The sequence below is a fragment of the Anomaloglossus baeobatrachus genome, unplaced genomic scaffold, assembly GCF_048569485.1.
Source record: "Anomaloglossus baeobatrachus isolate aAnoBae1 unplaced genomic scaffold, aAnoBae1.hap1 Scaffold_728, whole genome shotgun sequence".
Classification (NCBI taxonomy): domain Eukaryota; kingdom Metazoa; phylum Chordata; class Amphibia; order Anura; family Aromobatidae; genus Anomaloglossus; species Anomaloglossus baeobatrachus.
This window is the reverse complement of record NW_027445105.1, coordinates 1-12,081: the sequence shown is the minus strand read 5'-3', so window position 1 is coordinate 12,081 and position 12,081 is coordinate 1. Positions and strand designations below refer to the sequence as shown.

The window sequence follows — 12,081 nt, the reverse complement described above, 5'->3', positions numbered from 1 at the left end:
TTAATTTTAGAGGATAAGGGGGTTTGGTTACACAGACATCATGACCGGAGAATCCTCCCTCAGCTGGTCATGTGGCAGTCGGTGGCAGGGTACAGGTGCGCGTTTTGCACAAACTATTATATAACGCACAAGTCTAGTGTATAATACACGTCAGTCAGCAGTGTCTGATAGTGTCAGACTTCTCAGTAATTGTCGCTCCTAAAAACCAGTTAGGTTCTTATTGCGTCCGTGCTTGCATTTAAAAACAGCACGTGTGTGGCAGTCGGTGGCAGCGTCAGGCTCCACGTTGTCCCTGGATAGAGACGTGCATGAGGGCCTCAAAACATTGTTCCCATTGCAAAGGAGTGGGTCTCCTGTCGTTGTAATGTCCATTCTGCAAAGAATGGGCGAAAAAAATTTACCACTGGGGGTATACCTGAAACAAAGGCCTAAGTATTGCAATTTGTAACGGTCATCATCATGGTGGCGCATGAGGAGAAGGAGGAGCAGTCCAGCGATTAGCCAAACTCCAGAAGTGTGTACCCATGGGTGAGTGGAGGTACATGGCAAACTTTAAATTCCGCTCTCATTTGCTGGTGGTGTGGTGAAGTCTGGCCCAATCCAACCCTTGTTCATCTTGATCAGAGTCAGCTTGTCAGCATTTTCAGTTGACAGGCGGGTGCGTTTATCTGTAATGATTCCACCTGCGGCACTAAAAACACGCTCTGACAAAACGCTAGCAGCAGGGCAGGCCAGGCCTTCCAAGGCGTAGAGAGCCAATTCATGCCACGTGTCCAGCTTGGATACCCAATAATTGTAAGGCACAGAGGAATGTCGGAGTACAGTTGTTCGATCTGCAAGGTACTCCTTCAGCATCTGGGCAAACTTAGGATTTCTTGTGGCACTACCCCGCACCTCAGGGGCTGTGGTACGTGAGGGGCTGAGAAAACTGTCACACATCTTAAAGACTGTTCCCCTACCTCTGGCGGATTGGACTTGTGCCTCTCTCGGCTGTACGCCTCGGTTGTCCACTGATTCATGACCTATGCCGCTAGCGTTTTGTGAGGGGAATGCTTTGCCTACTTCCGTGACTATGGCCTTCTGGAACTGCTGCATTTTGCCTGACCTCTCCGCCTCGGGAATAAGAGACATAAAGTTCTCCTTTTAGCGTGGGTCTAACAGTGTTACCAACCAGTAATGATTGTCGGCCAAGATGTTCTTAACGCGAGGGTCACGAGACAGGCAGCTTACCATAAAGTCAGCCATGTGTGCCAGACTCTTAACAGCCATCACTTCAGTATCCTGACCGACACGATGACTGAACATGCTGTCCTCCTCCTCCTCATCATCTACCCTGTCCTCTGGCCAGCCACGCTGAACCGAGGATATGACTGCATGTCATATCCTCAATTTGGCCAGAGAGTTGCTCCATGTCTTCATCCTCCTCCTCGTCATAGTCCTCCACTGCACGTTGTGATGAGACGAGGCTGGGCTGTGTGTTATCATCACCCACACCCACTACTGTTTCTTGCTGAAACTCATCGCGCTCCGCCTGCAATGCATCATGTTTGTTTTCTGAGCAGAGACCATTTTAGAAGGCAGAGAAGCGGTATGGTGACGCTAATAATGTCGTCATCGCCGCTCACCATCTTGTTGTAGTCCTCAAAGTTTTGGCGGATGGTGCATAGGTCGGACATCCATCTCCACTCCTCAGGTGTTATGTGTGGAGTTTGACCCATTTCCCGACGGCTTAGGTGATGCAGGTACTCAACAACTGCCCTCTTCTGCTCACATATCCTGACCAACATGTGCAGAGTTGAATTCCAACGCGTGGGGACATCACACACCAGTCTGTGTGCCGGAAGATGCAAACGGCGTCTTAAGGCGGCAAGGCCGGCTGAAGCAGTAGGTGACTTTCGAAAATGTGCAGACAGGCGGCGAACTTTTACCAGCAGATCAGACAGCTCTGACTATGACTTTAGAAACCGCTGAACCTCGAGGTTGAGCACATGGGCCAAGCATGGAACATGTGTCAGCTGGCCTCGCCTCAAAGCCGCCACCAGGTTCCGGCCATTGTCACACACCACCTTTCCTGGCTTTAGGTTCAGAGTTGTGAGCCAGTGATCTGCCTGCTGTTTCAGAGCTGTCCACACCTCTTCTGCATTGTGGGGTTTGTCACCTATGCAGATTAGCTTCAGCACTGCCTGTTGCCGCTTCGCCGAGGCAGTGCTGCAGTGCTTCTGTGTCGCCCTGGACAAGCCAGGGGCCACAGAGCACAACACTTAAACACCCCACACTCCCTGCAGGCATATCATAGTCAAAACACAAAATCCTTGTTGCCTTCCCCAGGGGCTGTTGTCCACACCAGGGTGTGGAGCCAGGCGGTTGGTCTCCACCCACCGAGGAGGAGGGAAAACACAGGCAGTGAGAGTTAAGCTAAGGAAGTGGAAGGAGGAAAGTAGTAGAGAGGAGAAAAGTGACAGCAAAGAGCCTGAAGTTGGTCCGGGTGTGTGGCCTGGACAGGACAGCAAGGTTGGCAGGATGTGGTGACCGTCTGCAGTGGAGGCCGATTGGAGTCTGCCGTAAGGACCGTGGACGGGTGGTGACCCGGCCGTACCGGACCGGTATACAAAGCGAAGCCAGCACCATTGGCAGAGGACTTTCGGATCCCGGCAAGGCTTGGTGTCGCCGTGAATTTGCCAAATCCGTTATTGAAGGGGACCTCAGGGTTTCCAAACAGCCAAGTCCAGATAGAAGGCAACCGTACAACCGTGAAGGGGAGACACAGCCACCGGCAAGGGCAACCGTCTCCCAGGGCCAGCGCCTGTGGGCAAAAGGGGCTCCTCCGGCCCATATCCAGGTCAGGGAGCGGGTTACCGTTGGGAAACCATCACTACCAACACTTAACTTCGGTGCAGGGAGAGACAGTCATCACTAACCTGCAGGGAGGAACAACCGCAGCCGTCCGAGTGACCTGTCCATCCAGCCACTTGTTTTACCCTGAACTGTGTCATCATCATTGGGCTGAGTGAGTACCTCCGTGCCGTGCGGCACAGCGCTGCCCCTGCGACCATGCACTTCATCAGGCCCCGCAACCCGCCTGTCATCCATCTCTACCCCATCACCAGGCCCCGGGACAACCAACCCCCCTACCCACGTAGGGGAGAAATAACAACAAAGCTGCTCCCTGTCACAGGCTCCCGGGATCCCCGTCCAGAGCAGCGGTGGTGTCCACACAATCACCACAACCGTGGGTGGCGTCACGGACAATATCCCCAAAACCCAAACCACCCCTTTTCACTCACGGGCGAGTAGCGCCGCTCGAGTCCCCGGGATCCGGCCATCGCTCGAGCCAACGAGCAGCAGCAGCCGTAGAGCTGCGTCAGCCGGACCCGAGCAGTGGGAGAGCGCACCGTCCCCTCCTCCGCCAGCGACACTTACAGCTTGGGACTGGTGTGGAGGGTAAAGTGGATCAGGATGCGCAGGAGGAGGAGGAGGCTGAGGAGCATGACATTCCGGAGCTGTAGAGTGTGTGTGAAACCCTGACTGAGGTAGGGCCTGCAAAACTTGGTGTGTGAAGGACGTATTCCGTCCCTCGCTCAGACTGGGTCCCAGCTTGCACAATATTAACCCAGTGTGACGTCAACGAGATGTAGCGGCCTTGCCCACATGCACTTGTCCACGTGTCTGTGGTTAGGTGGACTTTGGCTGAAACAGCGTTGTTCCGGGCACGTGTGATGTTTTGTGACACGTGGTTAGTTATGCAATGCGGGGACGGCACACAGGGAGAAATAGTGTCGGCTGTGGACCGAGTAACGTGGGACAGCTGCCACCATCAGTTCGCGGAATGCTTCTGTCTCAACCAGCCTAAAAGGCAACATTTTCCAGCGCAAGCAGTCGCGAAATGTTAGCATTTAGAACTGTGGCATGTGGGGTGTTGGCAGTGTATTTGCGCCTGCGCTCAAAGGTTTTGCTGAATGGATAACTGAACGTTGCGCTGGGACAAGGACGTGCTTGATGATGGTGTTCTTTCTGCGTAGGGCAACTGCAGGTGCAGGAGTGGAGGAGGCTTGTTCGCAGGCAGCATGGACAGGGGTTGGCTCGCATGCACAACCAGCGAAGACGTAGCAGTGACATCAGCAAGCACTGCTCCTCGACTCTGTTGTACTTCCCACAAAGTCGGGTGCTTGGCTGACATGTGCCTGATCATGCTGGTGGTGGTCAGGCTGCTAGTTTTGGTACCCCTGCTGATGCTGGCATGGCAGGTGTTGCAAATGGCCCTTTTTAGAATCATCTGGAGCCAACTTAAAAAAACTGCCAGTGTCAGAGTTCCTGGTTTTCCAGTTTTCTTTTGAAAGAGCTTGCCCTTTGTTAACATGGAGTTTTTCTGTTATGTTGCCCTACTTCCTGTCCATCTGTTTAAAAGCCGCCCCTAAAGCTTAGTCCAGTGCCTGAGTATACTGCTTCCTGTGTGCTCCTGCCCTGCTGCTTTTGGTTCCTGATTGTTATTCGGATCCTCTTGGAAAACAACCGACACCCGACTCTGGACTTCATCTGGTATCATCTAGCTGTACCTGAACTCCGTTTGCCGTCTTTGGTCGGAACTTCTGCCCGGTTCCTTCCGTTTAATACCACTCTGGACTCACATCACGTACAGACATTTTTCGACTTACCTATTGCCCTTTTGTGTCCCCGGCTGCTGCGCATTAGGGCTTCTGGGGTGATTGCCAGACAGTCCCTGTATAGGGGTTTGCTGTTGGTGGTCTCCCTGGGGGAGTCCCGGTGGCGCGGTACCGGGAATTCCCTTTCGCTCAGTCCCCTGGAAGGTATTTCCTGTATTTATGTTCTACTGTGTTTTTTGTTCCGTTTATGTACATATTTGCTGGTTGCATATTATAAATGTCTTGCACCAAGAACTCGTCTCTGGTTGTCATTGCCCTAACGCAATCGAAATCCTCAATACATACAATAGTATTTACAGCCAGACTCGGGAAGACCTAACATTTGTACAGGCACCTTGTGTCGTGTTGTTCCGGGGAACAGTTGACTGACGTCTGCCTGGGGCCACCACTCTGCTTCTTACTGCCTGTTGTGATGCTACGCCTCCCTCCCCCCTGTGCACTGCTGTCCTCGCTCTGCATATCCTCCTGCCAGGTTGGGTCAGTTACTGGATCATCCACCACGTCGTCTTCCTCTTCCGCACCCTGCTCCTCCTCCTGACTTCCTGACAATTGTGTCTCATCATCGGCCACCCCTTGTTGAGGGACACGTTGCCAACTTCGTGAGAACGTGGCTGCTCAAATATTTGTGCATCTGTACATACAATCTCGTCATGGCCCACTTCAACAGGAGCTGGCGAGAGGCCAGAATTTGTGAATGGAAAACGTGAACGAACAGCTATTCCGAGTGTCCAAGTGTGGGATCAGTAATGTCCGTGGGACGTGTACTCGGCCTGGTGGTAGGAAGGAGGATCAGGTTCTGAAATGTGCGGTGCAGTATCACGGCTACTGACACTTGACCGTGTGGAAGACAGGAGTGTTTGTGGTGGTGCCAATCTGACTGGAAGCATTATCCGCTATCCAACTAACAACCTGTTGACACTGGTCTTGGTTCAAGAGGGGTGTACTGCTGCGGTCCCCAAGAAATTTGGGACAGGACGTGCGACGCGACTAGATGTGGCCCTTTGTTGTGGCGAAATTAGAGCTTGCACACAACCTCGGTGTCTGCCTGCACCACCATCACGTCCACTTCCTTGTTCGTTGACAACGCCCTTGCGCATTTTTGCAATGCTGTGCTGATGTGTATTCACTAGACTTGTGTGTTATATCCAAGTTTGTGCAAAAACTCACACAAATGCAGCGGAAAGCTGCCACCAACAGGCACACACGTGCGGTTTTTAAATGCAAGCACGGAGGCACTAAGAACCTAACAGGTCTCTATCCAGGGACAACGTAGAGCCCTCCCAATGTTTGGCTTCCCTGCCTAAGGGCTATACTATAATACACCCACTTCCTTCCAATGGGGCACTTCAGGTTTACAGGCCTTCATGCACGTCTCTATCCAGGGACAACGTGGAGCCCTCCCAATGTTTGGCTTCCCTGCCTAAGGGCTATACTATAATACACCCACTTCCTTCCAATGGGCACTTCAGGTTTACAGGCCTTTCATGCACGTCTCTATCCAGGGACAACGTGGAGCCTCCCAATGTTTGGCTTCCCTGCCTAAGGGCTATACTATAATACACCCACTTCCTTCCAATGGGCACTTCAGGTTTACAGGCCTTCATGCACGTCTCTATCCAGGGACAACGTGGAGCCTCCCAATGTTTGGCTTTCCCTGCCTAAGGGCTATACTATAATACACCCACTTCCTTCCAATGGGCACTTCAGGTTTACAGGCCTTCATGCACGTCTCTATCCAGGGACAACGTGGAGCCTCCCAATGTTTGGCTTCCCTGCCTAAGGGCTATACTATAATACACCCACTTCCTTCCAATGGGCACTTCAGGTTTACAGGCCCTCATGCACGTCTGTATGCAGGGGCATTGGTGAACCTCACAATTTAGGACTGCCCTGGCAAAGGAAAATACTACAAAGACTCACTTCCTCAAAATGGGCACATTAGACTCAAGAGGCCTTCATGTACGTCTCTTCTCAGGGACATCGGAGTGCCACACAATGTTTTCACGTAAAAATCTTTTCATGTATTGATCTCAAAAAGTAAACATACACCAGCTCTATCTCACTATTGGGTATGTGCCCTTAACATTTCCGCCATGAAAAAATCATTTTGGGGTCATTTTGGAAGGTTTTTCTGGTGAGTCCGTAAAAAATGGCGTAAAACGCGGACAAAATTGTTCACAGCTGTGACTTTTGAGTGATAAATGCTTCAAGGGGTCTTCCCCATGCTGTTGCCATGTCATTTGAGCACTCTTCTGAGACTTTTGTGACATTTTTAGGGTTTCTCCATGCTGCCGGGAGGTCATTTCACAAAAATACTCGGGTCTCCCATAGGATAACATTGGGCTCGTTGCTCGGGCCGAGTACACGAGTATCTTGGGAGGCTCGGCCCGAGCTTCGAGCACCCGAGCTTTTTAGTACTCGCTCATCACTAGTGATAACATCTAGAATTGGCATCTGGTGCGATCTCTCCGCTTCCACTCCAAAGAAAGTTACCTGTTTATTCCTATCATGCATTGGTTTTTGGGGTTTTCTTTGAGTAATGATGATCTCTTTAGTAGTCTGTTGGCGCCCTCTCCTGGAGGAATAGTTTGCTTGCTCTTGGACATTCTAAAAGAGAGGTCATGATAGACATTGAGCTTCTGAGCTCAATTGGGGACAGTCATGGGTGATGAATGTTTGCAACCTACTGCGAAGCCTCATACCGCAATATAAGGAACGTCAAATACTAAGAAAGGGCGGCCTATGAAAGAATTACTACTTTCAATAAGTACACTTAAACGGCTAATTGGGAATAGAAAAACTGTAAAAAGCCCTCTGAGAAAGCCCCCCTCTAACCTTTGATAGTAAGCTTTTCTGTAGTCTGCCTGTTGATGTATTTTCCGTTTGAACTGTGCACAACATGAAGAGACGGAACACTGGCGGCTTGTCACAATGCCCCCCGATGACATCACAATAGCGCTGCTGCCTAGAAAACAAGCTGCGCAGAAGAAGTTGTTCTTTGGGTGGGAGGGTGGGCTAGTGGAAGGAGGGGGCAATCTCTTTTTTTCCCGGGTGGTAGGGGGATGACAGGAGAAGGGAAGCGGGTGGTGAGAAAGGTACAGAGGGCAGGGTTTGGGGGCTGGGAAGGAAAGGGAAAAGATTAGGGTTTGGGGATGATGAAAGGGCTTTCTACGGGTAAGGATGGCAAAGGGTGGCAGTGACGGAAAGTCAGGCAACCTGTCCTGTCCGTCTTTTTGTATCGTGAATTGGAAAGACTGCAAGGGGGAGGGGAGTTGCTTGCGCCCTAAAGGAGGAGTTATTCAGATTCATTGCAGTGGGCGGCGGCTGCAAAACGCACCATTCTTCTTGTTTTGGCTCTGCAAAGCAGCCTTTTCAAGGGTTGGCTTGGGTGACAAAATGTCTTGTGTAGGCGTGGGTTTGTCTCCCTCTCGCTCTCTCTCCCTAAGATGTGTCCGGCATAGGCCAGGGTGCCACTCGAGGCCCAAACCAATTCTGGTTATCGCTTCTCGGCCTTTTGGCTAAGATCAAGTGTAGTATCTGTTCTTATCAGTTTAATATCTGATACGTCCCCTATCTGGGGACCATATATTAAATGGATTTTTAGAACAGGGAGATGGAAAAAGAGCTTGCTCTGTCCACTCCACGCATTGACCTGGTATTGCAGTACCTCCAGGAACGGTGCACCCCTTCTTAACCCAGTTTCCAAAAGCAGAACTCAATTCACCTGATTCATATTAGCCCGATTTAATGAATTGGAAGAAAGCATACGTCTTCATATGCACCTCAATTTGGCCCATTCACTTTTCACACTTCCTCCTTTTGTTTTTTATCTTTCACACTTTTGACTTTCTTTATTCATCCAAATAGCAAACTCATCACCACTCAACCTGACCAACTCGGCTATGTCCCCGTGCTGCAGTTCTCTGTCTTATCTAGATCATTTGCAATTGAATGGAATAGATCCCTTTTGGACAAAGTGGATTCACCTGCTGCTGCAGTGACCACAGGTGTGATAACATCTAGAATTGGCATCTGGTGCGATCTCTCCGCTTCCACTCCAAAGAAAGTTACCTGTTTATTCCTATCATGCATTGGTTTTTGGGGTTTTTCTTTGAGTAATGATGATCTCTTTAGTAGTCTGTTGGCGCCCTCTCCTGGAGGAATAGTTTGCTTGCTCTTGGACATTCTAAAAGAGAGGTCATGATAGACATTGAGCTTCTGAGCTCAATTGGGGACAGTCATGGGTGATGAATGTTTGCAACCTACTGCGAAGCCTCATACCGCAATATAAGGAACGTCAAATACTAAGAAAGGGCGGCCTATGAAAGAATTACTACTTTCAATAAGTACACTTAAACGGCTAATTGGGAATAGAAAAACTGTAAAAAAGCCCCTCTGAGAAAGCCCCCCTCTAACCTTTGATAGTAAGCTTTTCTGTAGTCTGCCTGTTGATGTATTTTTCCGTTTGAACTGTGCACAAACATGAAGAGACGGAACACTGGCGGCTTGTCACAATTGCCCCCCCGATGACATCACAATAGCGCTGCTGCCTAGAAAACAAGCTGCGCAGAAGAAGTTGTTTCTTTGGGTGGGAGGGTGGGCTAGTGGAAGGAGGGGGCAATCTCTTTTTTTCCCGGGTGGTAGGGGGATGACAGGAGAAGGGAAGCGGGTGGTGAGAAAGGTACAGAGGGCAGGGTTTGGGGGCTGGGAAGGAAAGGGAAAAGATTAGGGTTTTGGGGATGATGAAAGGGCTTTCTACGGGTAAGGATGGCAAAGGGTGGCAGTGACGGAAAGTCAGGCAAACCTGTCCTGTCCGTCTTTTTTGTATCGTGAATTGGAAAGACTGCAAGGGGGAGGGGAGTTGCTTGCGCCCTAAAGGAGGAGTTATTCAGATTCATTGCAGTGGGCGGCGGCTGCAAAACGCACCATTCTTCTTGTTTTGGCTCTGCAAAGCAGCCTTTTCAAGGGTTGGCTTGGGTGACAAAATGTCTTGTGTAGGCGTGGGTTTGTCTCCCTCTCGCTCTCTCTCCCTAAGATGTGTCCGGCATAGGCCAGGGTGGCCACTCGAGGCCCAAACCCAATTCTGGTTTATCGCTTCTCGGCCTTTTGGCTAAGATCAAGTGTAGTATCTGTTTCTTATCAGTTTAATATCTGATACGGTCCCCTATCTGGGGACCATATATTAAATGGATTTTTAGAACAGGGAGATGGAAAAAGAGCTTGCTCTGTCCACTCCACGCATTGACCTGGTATTGCAGTACCTCCAGGAACGGTGCAACCCCTTCTTAACCCAGTTTCCCAAAAGCAGAACTCAATTCACCTGATTCATATTAGCCCGATTTAATGAATTGGAAGAAAGCATACGTCTTCATATGCACCTCAATTTGGGCCCATTCACTTTTCACACTTCCTCCTTTTGTTTTTTTATCTTTCACACTTTTGACTTTCTTTATTCATCCAAATAGCAAAACTCATCACCACTCAACCTGACCAACTCGGCTATGTCCCCGTGCTGCAGTTCTCTGTCTTATCTAGATCATTTGCAATTGAATGGAATAGATCCCTTTTGGACAAAAGTGGATTCACCTGCTGCTGCAGTGACCACAGGTGTGATAACATCTAGAATTGGCATCTGGTGCGATCTCTCCGCTTCCACTCCAAAGAAAGTTACCTGTTTATTCCTATCATGCATTGGTTTTTGGGGTTTTTCTTTGAGTAATGATGATCTCTTTAGTAGTCTGTTGGCGCCCTCTCCTGGAGGAATAGTTTTGCTTGCTCTTGGACATTCTAAAAGAGAGGTCATGATAGACATTGAGCTTCTGAGCTCAATTGGGGACAGTCATGGGTGATGAATGTTTGCAACCTACTGCGAAGCCTCATACCGCAATATAAGGAACGTCAAATACTAAGAAAGGGCGGCCTATGAAAGAATTACTACTTTCAATAAGTTACACTTAAACGGCTAATTGGGAATAGAAAAACTGTAAAAAGCCCTCTGAGAAAGCCCCCCTCTAACCTTTGATAGTAAGCTTTTTCTGTAGTCTGCCTGTTGATGTATTTTCCGTTTGAACTGTGCACAACATGAAGAGACGGAACACTGGCGGCTTGTCACAATGCCCCCCGATGACATCACAATAGCGCTGCTGCCTAGAAAAACAAGCTGCGCAGAAGAAGTTGTTCTTTGGGTGGGGAGGGTGGGCTAGTGGAAGGAGGGGGCAATCTCTTTTTTTTCCCGGGTGGTAGGGGGATGACAGGAGAAGGGAAGCGGGTGGTGAGAAAGGTACAGAGGGCAGGGTTTGGGGGCTGGGAAGGAAAGGGAAAAGATTAGGGTTTGGGGATGATGAAAGGGCTTTCTACGGGTAAGGATGGCAAAGGGTGGCAGTGACGGAAAGTCAGGCAACCTGTCCTGTCCGTCTTTTTGTATCGTGAATTGGAAAGACTGCAAGGGGGAGGGGAGTTGCTTGCGCCCTAAAGGAGGAGTTATTCAGATTCATTGCAGTGGGCGGCGGCTGCAAAACGCACCATTCTTCTTGTTTTGGCTCTGCAAAGCAGCCTTTTCAAGGGTTGGCTTGGGTGACAAAAATGTCTTGTGTAGGCGTGGGTTTGTCTCCCTCTCGCTCTCTCTCCCTAAGATGTGTCCGGCATAGGCCAGGGTGCCACTCGAGGCCCAAACCAATTCTGGTTATCGCTTCTCGGCCTTTTGGCTAAGATCAAGTGTAGTAATCTGTTCTTATCAGTTTAATATCTGATACGTCCCCTATCTGGGGACCATATATTAAATGGATTTTTAGAACAGGGAGATGGAAAAAGAGCTTGCTCTGTCCACTCCACGCATTGACCTGGTATTGCAGTACCTCCAGGAACGGTGCACCCCTTCCTTAACCCAGTTTCCAAAAGCAGAACTCAATTCACCTGATTCATATTAGCCCGATTTAATGAATTGGAAGAAAGCATACGTCTTCATATGCACCTCAATTTGGCCCATTCACTTTTCACACTTCCTCCTTTTGTTTTTTATCTTTCACACTTTTGACTTTCTTTATTCATCCAAATAGCAAACTCATCACCACTCAACCTGACCAAACTCGGCTATGTCCCCGTGCTGCAGTTCTCTGTCTTATCTAGATCATTTGCAATTGAATGGAATAGATCCCTTTTTGGACAAAGTGGATTCACCTGCTGCTGCAGTGACCACAGGTGTGATAACATCTAGAATTGGCATCTGGTGCGATCTCTCCGCTTCCACTCCAAAGAAAGTTACCTGTTTATTCCTATCATGCATTGGTTTTTGGGGTTTTCTTTGAGTAATGATGATCTCTTTAGTAGTCTGTTGGCGCCCTCTCCTGGAGGAATAGTTTTGCTTGCTCTTGGACATTCTAAAAGAGAGGTCATGATAGACATTGAGCTTCTGAGCTCAATT

The 12,081-nt window shown here is 49.5% G+C and overlaps 3 non-coding genes across 3 annotated transcripts; all 3 read left to right on the top strand.

The window, feature by feature from the left end:
* The first annotated feature begins 8,159 nt into the window (after window positions 1–8,159).
* On the top strand, window positions 8,160–8,350 carry LOC142287434 (U2 spliceosomal RNA). The gene has a single exon (XR_012748412.1). It is a non-coding gene; the product is annotated as a U2 spliceosomal RNA (small nuclear RNA).
* Window positions 8,351–9,751: 1,401 nt separating this feature from the next.
* On the top strand, window positions 9,752–9,944 carry LOC142287445 (U2 spliceosomal RNA). Its single transcript, XR_012748422.1, has one exon. It is a non-coding gene; the product is annotated as a U2 spliceosomal RNA (small nuclear RNA).
* Window positions 9,945–11,345: 1,401 nt separating this feature from the next.
* On the top strand, window positions 11,346–11,537 carry LOC142287444 (U2 spliceosomal RNA). The gene has a single exon (XR_012748421.1). It is a non-coding gene; the product is annotated as a U2 spliceosomal RNA (small nuclear RNA).
* Window positions 11,538–12,081: the final 544 nt, after the last annotated feature.